This window comes from Podarcis melisellensis (genome assembly GCF_964234715.1).
Source record: "Podarcis melisellensis genome assembly, chromosome: 7".
Lineage (NCBI taxonomy): Eukaryota > Metazoa > Chordata > Lepidosauria > Squamata > Lacertidae > Podarcis > Podarcis melisellensis.
Window position 1 is genome coordinate 29,943,057 of NC_138539.1, and position 11,235 is coordinate 29,954,291.

Here is an 11,235-nt window from a genome sequence, read left to right on the forward strand (position 1 = left end):
TGCAGCATAATTATGAGAAATTATTTGCTTCATCAAGGGCGCAATCCTCTGCTCAAGTTCTGCTGGCTGAGGTGGTTTCGAGAGCAGTTAAAGCTCTGCTATGCCAGCAGAACTTGAGGCAGGTACTGGCATGCTAGATGTAGGGCCCTCTCTCCAAAGTTTGGCTGGTGTAATACTCTGCCAGTGGAGCTGCATTGCCTGCAGTACGATGAAAAAGCGATTCATCTGTGGGTTGGATGTGGGCAGATTGGAGAAGGGGAGATTTCCAGGGATGTATCTGTCATGGCAGCGGTGTGCCTGGCTTCTGCCAAATCCTATACCTGAAATAGAGTGTCTCACCCCTTCTATACCTGCTCAATCACTGAGGACTGCCTGCAGGCACCATCTTATTACGAGAACCATTCCACACAATATAGGAATCAGGCCTCTGGTGTTGTGACACCTTCCATTTGGAGTTCACTCCTGTTAAATATTAGCACATGTACAGTGGTACCTCGGGTTACAGACGCTTCAGGTTCATAGCTGTCAACTTTTCCCTTTTCTTGAGAGGAATCCTATTCAGAATAAGGGAATTTCCCTTAAAAAAAAGGAAAATGTTGACAGCTATGTTCAGGTTACAGACACCACTAACCCAGAAATAGTACTTTGGGTTAAGAACTTTGCTTCAGGATGAAAACAGAAATCGTGTGGTGGGGCGTGGTAGCAGCTGGAGGCCCCATTAGCTAAAGTGGTGCTTCAGGTTAAGAACAGTTTCAGGTTAAGAACTGACCTCCGGAACGAATTAACTTCTTAACCCAAGGTACCACTGTATTTTTGGCACTTACTGATGACCTTTCTCTTCTAGCAAACCTTTTGAGTATAGCTCTTTCCCAATCTGTATCTGTAGTGGAATTGTTTTAAGACATTTGCCACTCTTGACTCCTTTGGGAGAAATACTACTACTACTACTACTACTACTACTACTAATAATAATAATTGAAACCTTTTTCAGGCCAAAAGGAACTTTCTGGGAGCTGCATGCATGCATGGGTGGGGCCAAATGCAAAGGTGGGTGGGGCAATAATTTTTTTACTTTGCTTAGTAGACTACATTCCAATCACACAAAATTCATAGGTTTCTGTGCGCACACCTCTACCCAGGCATACAAGAGGCATTCTAGTCACATTTTAGTCAGGCAAAAGCATTTGAGAAGGGTACAGAGCAGAGCTGGTGCAGAGTGTGTCCCAATGGCTGGATAGGGAAGCTGAATTTGACTCCTGGGCCTGACGTTCCCTTCCCTTGCTGTATCCCATCAGCTAGTAGATTATTTATATAGAAAGGACATGTCCTTAATTTCTATACATAAGCTTTGCTTGAAAGTGTGGGAAGAATCTAACAGTGCAATATGCCAATCATTTTGTCAGCACAAGCATTTCAGCTTGCCAGATGGAACCATCCTCCCTCTTGCTTCCCTCATACACAAAGCAATTTAAAGGGGTGGGGAAGCCCACTGCAGGAGGAGGGGAAACACCATGGCACAAGCAGAAATTGTTTTGCGGGTTTCCAGTGATGGGACTCATTAGGTGAATTCTGCCCTGCTGTGGGTAGTATCTGAGTAAATCATATGAAATAAATGTACCAATTGAAATAAATGAAATAAACGCAACACAAAGATTGAGATTAAACAAGATATTAGTCCCAGTAGGTTTTAGTTACACTCTTTATTATTTTTTCTACTCTGTTTCCTAAAATTTACAAAGGAGAACAATATCATTCAATATTAATTATTTAACTCTCTGTGCCCACCCCAATATATTATTAAGAAATGGCTCAGCACTGAAAAATCTCCTGCCACCCCAACCCACCCACACTGGTGTGTCTAAAAATAGTGAATAGCATCTGGAGTGAAGCATTCCTTCTGTAACAGAAAGAGCAGTCAAACTGGTATTTCAATAAATCCTTGTCAGCACAGGAAATAACATGCGCTGAAGTGATTGGAGAACTGGAGATCCATAATGTTTTTTTACAGGTAGGTGAAATCAATATATTAATACCTTGGGGGGTAAACAAGTGGAAGCATTTTATGGAGGGTCACTGGGTGCAGCCAAGGAAAGAGATTCTTCCCTTTAATAACTGTGCAGTGGAGGGAATTTCAACATAGGCATTTATCAGCTGCCTTTTCCAATTAAATATGGCCCAAGGCAAAATATAAAATAAATATAAAGATACATATAAAATGAACGATAAACTCGTACAAGAAAAACAACACAACAGCAACTATACAAACCATAAATAGATAGAAATCAGCAGTAGCAAGTATAAAATGTAAACAAGAAAAAGAACCCCACCCAGTTGAAGGTGAGTTATGGAATTCAAAATAGAACTGGGGGGGGGGGCTGATGAATTTGCCTTGGTTATCTCCCACTTGGGCTACTACTGTGTGGGGCTACTTTTGAAGGTGACTACAACTAATCCAGAATGTGGCAGCCAGACTGGTGACTTGGAGTGGCCGCTGGGACCATCTATAACACTGGTCCTGAAAGTCCTACTTTGGCTCCCAATATGTTTCCAAGCACAATACAAAGTCCTGGTACTGACCTTTAAAGCCTTAAATGGCCTCAGTGCTGTATACCTGAAGGAGCATCTCCACCTGCAGCATTCAGCCTGGACACAGAGATCCAGCACCAAGGGCCTCCTGACAGTTCCCTCACTGTGAGAAGTGAGGTCACAGGGAGCCAGGCAGAGGGCCTTCTCAGTAGTGAAGCCTGCCCTGTGGAATGCCTGCCAGCCAGATGTCAAACAGATAAACTACTATAAGACTTTTAGAAGAGATCGGAAGGCAGCCCTGTAGAGAGATGTTTTAAATGTTTAATGTTTTGTTATGTTTTTATATGTGCTGGAAGCCACCCAGAGTGTCTGCGGCAAGCAGACCTATAGACACCTTCTGCTTCCCATTTAGCAGACCATTTGCTGTGCATGTAGAAGGGCCTAGGTTCAATCCCTGATAACTTCAGGTAGGGCTGGGATTGTCCCCTGCCTGAAACCCTGGAGAGCCACTTTCAGTACTGACTGGACAGTACTGACAATATTGAGCAAGATGGACCATTGGTCTAGCATTGGCATAAGGTGCTTATCTGGTGCTTCCAGTGGTTCCAGGGATGCTCTCCTGGAGACCACAGGATGTTAGATTGTGCAGATCAGTCATTGCGTCTAAGTTGCATAAAGCTGATGACAAAAGAAGAGAGGGACAGCTCCCAAAGATGGAAAGTGTATTTCTGTGGGTACCCACTACAGACGTTTAGAGTTCTGATGCAAATAAATTGGCTGGTTTGACTGAAAAGCATTAAAGTGAAATTGCCATCTAGAAAGTCCCAAAGCTCCACTTTTACTGTGTCTTTACAAAGCAGTTTTATTCAATCTCGACTCTTTCCCTGGATGTATAAAAAATTCAGTGAGTGTTTACCATTAAAAAAAAATCTTCAAAAAATATATTGGGAGGGGGAAAAGCCTTGGGAGTATTACCATTTTTTATGGCAACTGTTGTGCCTAATGAAGTTAGATTAAAGGAGCAATCCTGTTCTAGAGTTATGTAGGCTGAAGGGTTCAGGATTTTGAAGAATCCCTATTATGCAAGCAGAATGCCAGGCACATAGGCCAATGGTGCTCCCTGATACGCCAGCAGGAGGAAAATGCTCATGGGGACCAGATCCACCCATGAATATAGTCCAGCAGAACAATCCAAATAGGGCAGAACTGTTGATGGAAAGTGAAAAGCACCGTGAAGGAGCATGTTTCTTCATTTCATTTCATTTCATTTCAAAACTCTCTTCCATCAGTTAAAATTCCAGCCAAGATAGAATGGCAAGCTAAACTGGTAGAATAGCGAAAAAAATGGAACCAGTGAGAGGAGCCTCAGAAAAGGAGGTGGACAAGGAATGGAAAATGGTGAGAGAATATCTCCAGGGATACTGCAATAGTAGAGGCTTTCTGACATTAGAGGAATGAGTAACAACATATGGTATTAATACAAAAAACAATAATGATGAAATTAAATAATAGATATAAGTAGGAAGACAGTGTATGGATCTAATGGTTACAGCAGGAAGAGTGTTATGGACTTAATCGGAAGTATTCACATTTCTTTTGATTACTGTTTGTTACATTATATATAGGCATATTAAATTACAGTGGTACCTCGGGTTACATACGCTTCAGATTACATATGCTTCAGGTTACAGACTCCACTAACCCAGAAATAGTACTTCGGGTTAAGAACTTTGCTTCAGGATGAGAACAGAAATCGTGCTCCGGTGGCGCGGCGGCAGTGGGAGGCCCCATTAGGTAAAATGGTGCTTCAGGTTAAGAACAGTTTCAGGTTAAGAACGGACCTCCAGAACGAAATAAGTACTTAACCCGAGGTACCACTGTATATGTAGGTAGCAACAATTAATTGAATTGGAACACAGATATGAGCTGTTTGTAAACTTAAATGCCACCTTTTTTCCTTTATGAGAAATTCTTGGCTATTTGTATTTTCTTTCTTCTTATTATTTTCTTTGTTTATAAACTCAATAAAGATAATTTTAAAATAAAATAAAAAATCCAGGGTGGTTTACAGAGGTACATAAAAACCTCAGACAACAACAAGCACAGCAGAGAGATCCACAGACAGCAACAATTCTAAGCTGAAACGTTGGGAGCTGTGTGTGAGGGGGTGATGCAAACAAGGGCATTGGCCTTACATGCTCATGTCTGTGAGTTGAGGGCACCATTACCAACAGAATCTCAGATTGGTGGGCATTGGCACCATTTCCCAAGAAGCTGTGAGTGTGTCCTTCATTTTCTGCCATTTTTTTATTTTCTGCATTTGTGCCTTTATCTTCCCTTCCCTGGCTGTGTAGACATTGGGCATGGCAGATTTTCTGACAGAATACCTGTGGTGTATTTCCAGCCCTGGTGTGATGTTAGTATAGAGCTGCTTTAGATTTACAACTAATTGAATGTGTTTGACCATCTCTTTCAATGTAGCAGCGGGAAATCTTCCGCTTGCGGGCCAGTATTTTGTTGCAAATTACGTTGATCTACCTGTGACATACGTCAACTACATTAGCGATCTTAAGCTGGTGGGTCTGGACCCACTAGGGGGTCATGGCTTGATCCAAAGTAGGTCACAACAGGAGCACTACCCACCATGCAAATGTATGGTAAATGTTTAAAAATGATTTGCATCTGAAAAGCCTGAGGATACCTAAATTACATAGATTTTACTTGTTATGCTATTAATTTTAAGGCCTGACATAAGCAAAAGTGTACCAAATATTGCTAATACCAAACTAATTTAGGGATTAGTAAGGATTATCTCTGCAGGATGAGTTATGAGAACTACCAAAAAAAAGTGTGTATGAGTGACAGAGTGTGAATGGGACTGTTTCAGTCTTGGTCTTTAATTCAAGAATTTGAATGCAGTGCTGAAACTTATGGTTCTATTGCAGCAAGAAATAACCAATGGCCTTCTGGATGTGGTCTGACTCCAGCTCTAGCTGCCTCTTCAGCTAACAAGGATATTGTTAAAAAAAAGCATGGAGTATAAAAGAGGATTGATTGCATATTTTAAAATAAAGTATTTCCCCCCCTCCCCTGCCCAGCATCTATTAGAACATGCCAGCCACAAACCAGCCAAAATTAAGAACAGTTTAAGACCCACTGTTACCAAAGGAGAGAGATTTAAGCGCTTCTTAAGTATCCTGTTCAAAGCACGTCTCAGATAATTGCCAAGTAGTAGCTAGTGGGGGGGATTCAACACTGTCTGCAAGTCTGCGCTCACTTACCTGATGGAAAAACCTCACTGGATACAAAGGAGTTTTCTTCTGATGAGATGTACATAGGATTGTGTGGCTAGTTATTTTGTATGCTAGGATTTTTCTTGCATCTGCATTTATTTTCATGCAGGCATTTATGCATAGCATCTGTGTTTTGCTTTTTTGCCCAGGTCTCCAAAAGTAAAGGTATTTGGTACTGAAGGATCTTTGATGTGGTGGACAATGGTGAGACTGTCTCCATTCCAGGATGCATATTTAATTCTCGTGGAGCTGGCTTTTGAAATCGAACCCCAACTGTAAGAATATTCTCCACATCGGCATGGTACAAAAGCACTAAATAATTGTAACATCTAGGGAAGCAATGCAACCATCAATTAAACTCTGTTGTATAACCTGATAAATTATTCAGTCTACTAATGGGATCTGATTTTTTCAAAGTGTGGTTGAGTATCAAATATTGCTAGCATAGACTGATACACTTAGTATAATAAACACATACAATTATTCAATCTTGCTCAACCCCCTCCCCCAATCTATCCACCCATGCCCAGCTTAGGACTTCTGTATGAGAGTAGACACTAAACCTACACTGTTTATGAAACTAAACCCACAGGCCCACACTGTATAGTCAATGTGAGCCTCAAGAAGTAAATAATCTGCCTTAAAGACATTTCTGCGGCTCTCCTACAGCTGAATCCACCCACAGAACTGTAGGATGATTTGCTGTAGATTCACTGGCATCATCCTCTTCGTTTGTATGTGGAGGAATTAAAAGCAATATTTCCATTACTGAGAGCAGATTAGTTTTGATTGCTACTTTTGGTCCTCATCCGGTGATATTTGCTCTCCATGTGTGTGTGGGCCCTGCAGGATCAGGCCAATGGCCCATCTAGTCCAGCATCCTGTTCTCACTGTGGCCAACCAAATGCCTATGGAAGCAGGATCTGAGTTCAACAGCATTCTTCCCTCTTGCGATTCCCAGCAACGGGTGTTCAGAGGCATGAATATAAACAGAGGCAGAGCACAGCCATTGTGACTAGTAGTCATTGATGATCCTCCACGAATTTGTCTAATACTCTACTAAGTTGGTAGTCAGCATCAGTGGCGTAGCGTGGGTTGTCAGCACCCGGGGCAAGGCAAGTAATTTGCGCCCCCTAACCCGTGGATTTGCGCCCCCTAAACCTACCCCCCAGATGTTGCGCCTGGTGCGGCCGGCCCCCCCTGCACCCCCCACGCTACGCCACTGGTCAGCATTACCCCGTGTGTTGTGGGATTCTCCACTGAAGTTCTCTGAAGTTTTTCAAAGTCCTATAAACCTAGCAATTGCCACGTTTAGGGCAGCTGGTGCACACTTCATACACACAAGCACAAAGCGCATTTGTGGCTCTAATGAACACAAATAATTTGTTTTAAATAGTTTTAGGCTGCCTTTCTGGGCAAAGGGCCATCCCAAGTGGCCTACAAACAAGACGACAGATTTAAGGGCAGCGCAACACTGCAAAATGTAAAACATTAAAACAACTCCAGATCAACACTTGATGCAAAACAGTACAGAAGCGGAGAGAGAACATAACCGGCTGTCATCCAACTAACGAACATCATGCCTGAGAGGCTAGTTGAAAGAAAGGTGTGTCCTCAGGCTGTTCTGCAGAGCCTGAAATGTAAAGATTTGATGCTGGTCCAGTGGAAGGGAGCTGCACAGTCACCCTAGAGAAGGACTTCTTCCCAGTGGAGGCTAGTCCACTAGGGCAAATGGAGCACGGCCCAACCAGTCTCACTCTGCCCTCAGCCAACCCCCTCCTGCCCGCCTTCTTACAAACCTATCAACCACCACTACCTCTCCTTCCTGGCCTCTCACTTTACTGACCTAGGGAGTGGGAAAGCTGATCTTAAGATGAGGGCAGGAAAGTATGGGTGAAAGTAGCTCAACAGCCTGGTCCTGAGAAGTTTAGGGCTTTCAATGGCTTTAAAACCAGCCCTTTGGATTGGGTCCAGAAAGGCACCAGCAACCACTGATGTAATAAATGTATTACAAATGCCGACTGCCTTGCCCTTAACAGGACTCTTGTCAATCACATTCTGAACCAATTGAAAAGAACACCATCGTTTTGTTTTGTTCTTACATGCTGGGCTTTTTGTTGAGTTCCCCCTCTTTGCTATATGAAGCATTCATTCAAGAAGTCTGTTTGGAGTATTGTTTTACGTTGTTTGTCTTTGAAAACTCTTCCCTACAGCTCTTGATTTGTAGAATTGTTTGCAGAAGCACCACAGTAACACCCGAAGCAGAGTGGAGGAAGGCAGGCGCTGAAGCAGAAAGGGTTTCAGGCTGAATTGACAGCAATGAAACACCTTGCGGCTCTTGCAGAAATCTCTCTGGCAAGCTTCGTTAAAGCTAAGGCAAACTCAGGGCAGGAACTGAACCCTGATCTGGATGGCTGATTCTATCTCACACTATAAGGAATGAACCTTTGGGTCATCAGGGGACAGTTAAGGAGATCAATAGGAAATCCAAAGTAGTTCTCAGCAGCTGACGCTGCCTCAGGTGAAGCATACGATGGTGCTCTCTCTTCCCTGTGCAGAAGTTAGGGCCAGAGCTCAGTGGTATAGTGTCTGCTTGCATGCAGAAGATCTCAGGTTCAGTCGCTGGCATTTCCAGACAGGGCTGGGAGAGAGACCTGCTTGGAGGCCTGGAGACGTGCAACCAGTGAGTGTGGGCAATACTAGAGTCGATGGATGAACAGTAGCTTCCCATGTATTTTCCTAAGCTGATTGCGTCGTCTTCTTTCTTTCTTTCTTCTTCTTCTTCTTCTTTGGTGATCACTCGTAGCTGAGTAAGATTGTCTTCCATAAACACGGTTTTAACAATGAGTCCATAAGTGACTATAGAAGCCAATTCTGGATCCACACGTCCTTCCACAGTGGGGACAGAGGTTTCCGGGCAGGAGTTGATCACGGTGTGGATTTGCCAAGTGTGCCTTCCTCTTAGCATGTTTCTCCCTTGCATCCTTTGTTTGAGTGTCTTCAAAGCCCATGACACCTTTGGTAAAGGCTCTTCTCAACAATGGTGGTGAGACACAGTGGTGTAGCGTGGGTTGCCAGTGCCTGGGACCACACAGGGGGGGATGGAAGGGAAGGAAGTAGATGGAGTAAGCATGCACATTCAGCTGCCCAACAGCATCCTTGTCACCCAGGAGATTGCAGCTGCAGAGCTTTAAAAAAGAAGAGTCGTTCCACTATCTGGGGAGGTCACTACCTGGTTCACATGGAGAAACTGTTTTCAAACCTTTTTTTTTTTTTTGGATCAACAATACAACAATATTTCAATTGAAGAGTGTTAACCACATGCTTAACATTCCAGTTTAAATACTAAGTCTGTTTTGAAGTGGGGAATGTGTTATACGTCAGAGCATAAGCAGAAGGCCCTTGGGTCTTTCCAAATAGACCCAGAAAAGACCCTTTGGACTCTCCTTCCTTTGGAGGTTTTTAAGCAGAGGTCAGATGATCATCTGTTATGGGTGCTTTAGTTGAGATCCCTGCATTGCACCTGGATGACCCTCAGCATCCCTTCCAACTGTATGATTCTATGGAAAACCTGGAAAGCGTTTACCAATCAGTGCAGACAATACTGAGCTGGATGTCCAAATGGCCTGATGACAGAAGGCAGCATTGACTAAAGCATATCCATTTTTATGTGGCATGGTGACTCGCGGTATTTTATTCTTATTTAAAGGGAACTGATATTACACTGCAATCCAATTATGAGCAATTTCCTCAGGACTGTGATGCGGTCTGTGCATACCTAGAAAAGCTCTGTTCCATGTGTGTGCGTGTCTTGCATTCTGTGACATGAAACAAAGGTAATTGGTTTTAAAGGCTGATGTTCTGTATCAATGCTTTTAATCGCTCCTGTTATTTATTTTTTGCCTGGAAGCAGGACCTGTCACTTTGATAAAGAATTTCGGCACACTTATGCTACCCTAGTAGTAGCTATAGATGAACGGCAATTTTAAATGCCAAGCATGCAATGTGCTCTTCTAGTAAAGCCTTTCCGTTCTTCCCCACCTCCATTCAACTCCCAACCTCCCTCCCTCTCTCCTTTACAGCGACACATGCAGGCACACACTTATTTTCATTCTGCGTCTTATCTCTCACTGTCTGGCTTGTGAATTATGTGTCTGCTCTTGTGTTTTCTGCCAGCGTTGTTTGCTCATCACAGGTTGGTCATTTTTCATCGACGGAGTTATATAAAGTCATCACATTTACCGGTTTCATTCCCAAGGCAGAAAATGAAATCTGTGTATGTCCTTTTTGCGATACAGGATTTAACCCCCTTTGGACTGGTCTCTCAAGCACATCGGAATTTAAGCCTGATACAATATGACACTGAACCCACGCAACTATGTTTGCTGGATTTGACAGGTGGAATCTATCACATCAGTGCTGTATACAGCATTGCGGTTAATAGCATGATGGAAAAAAACTGGTACTGGGTTCTTAGCCATGGAGACTCACAATTTATTACTCAGCCTAGCTTCTGGAAAGTCAATACTGCACAAATATTTTAACCACAAAGAATGAGTCCAGTGGTTGCACTGATATTCTGCTGTGGTTTCCAAGGTGACAACCTATGAGGGCTCAGGTGTGATTATATACTAGTGTGTAACATATGCATGCACTAGTAATTGGGAGACATTGCAGCAGAAGAGAGTTCCTTGTGTTAGAAAGATAGGGTGGCTTGGAATGGGCCATTTGACGTTGCACAACTCCTTCTGTGAGAGTAAAAGGCAGCATTTCTCCCCTCCCCCTGATCCAAGTGCTGGGTGGAGAGGGCTGGAAGCCCTGTCTTTTAGTTTGCATTGGAGGATTTGTGCAAAGGAAAGGGCAACATTTACAAACACACACCACTCCTTTTACTCTCAAAGAGCAGACCAAGGCTTCTCCTTGTTCTCAGTGCTGTGGTGCTTAGCACTGAGGCCAGAGATAAAAGTGTTAGAATTCCTGCTCTGTGACTGCAGTCATGGGATTTCTGTCTATCACATGACGGTGTACATTTTGACTCCGCAGAGTGGGAAGTGACGGAGACAGGATGTTTGTGTTACTGTGTTCTGTGAAGTGGGACTATTGTCCTTTGTTCTTTTCCTCTTTGCTGTCTGATGCTAGAAGGGAGGGAGCCATGTTGCAGTGTTCCGTGTGTGTTTTTATGTAAATAAAGTAAATTAGCCAAAATGCTGAGTTGCTGAGGTCTGTCACGCAAGCTGCGAAGACTCTGCGGATCCCTAAGTGTGCCGATGTCTGTTGGCATTGGTCGCTGTGATGTTCGGGCAGAAGAAAGCTTTTGAAGCTCCCAAATGATCGACCAGGAGGGAGGGAACATGCCAGTCTGGCATGTGTCTCTACCAAGGTCCTACTTGAGTGTAGGCCAAGCTCCTGACAACAA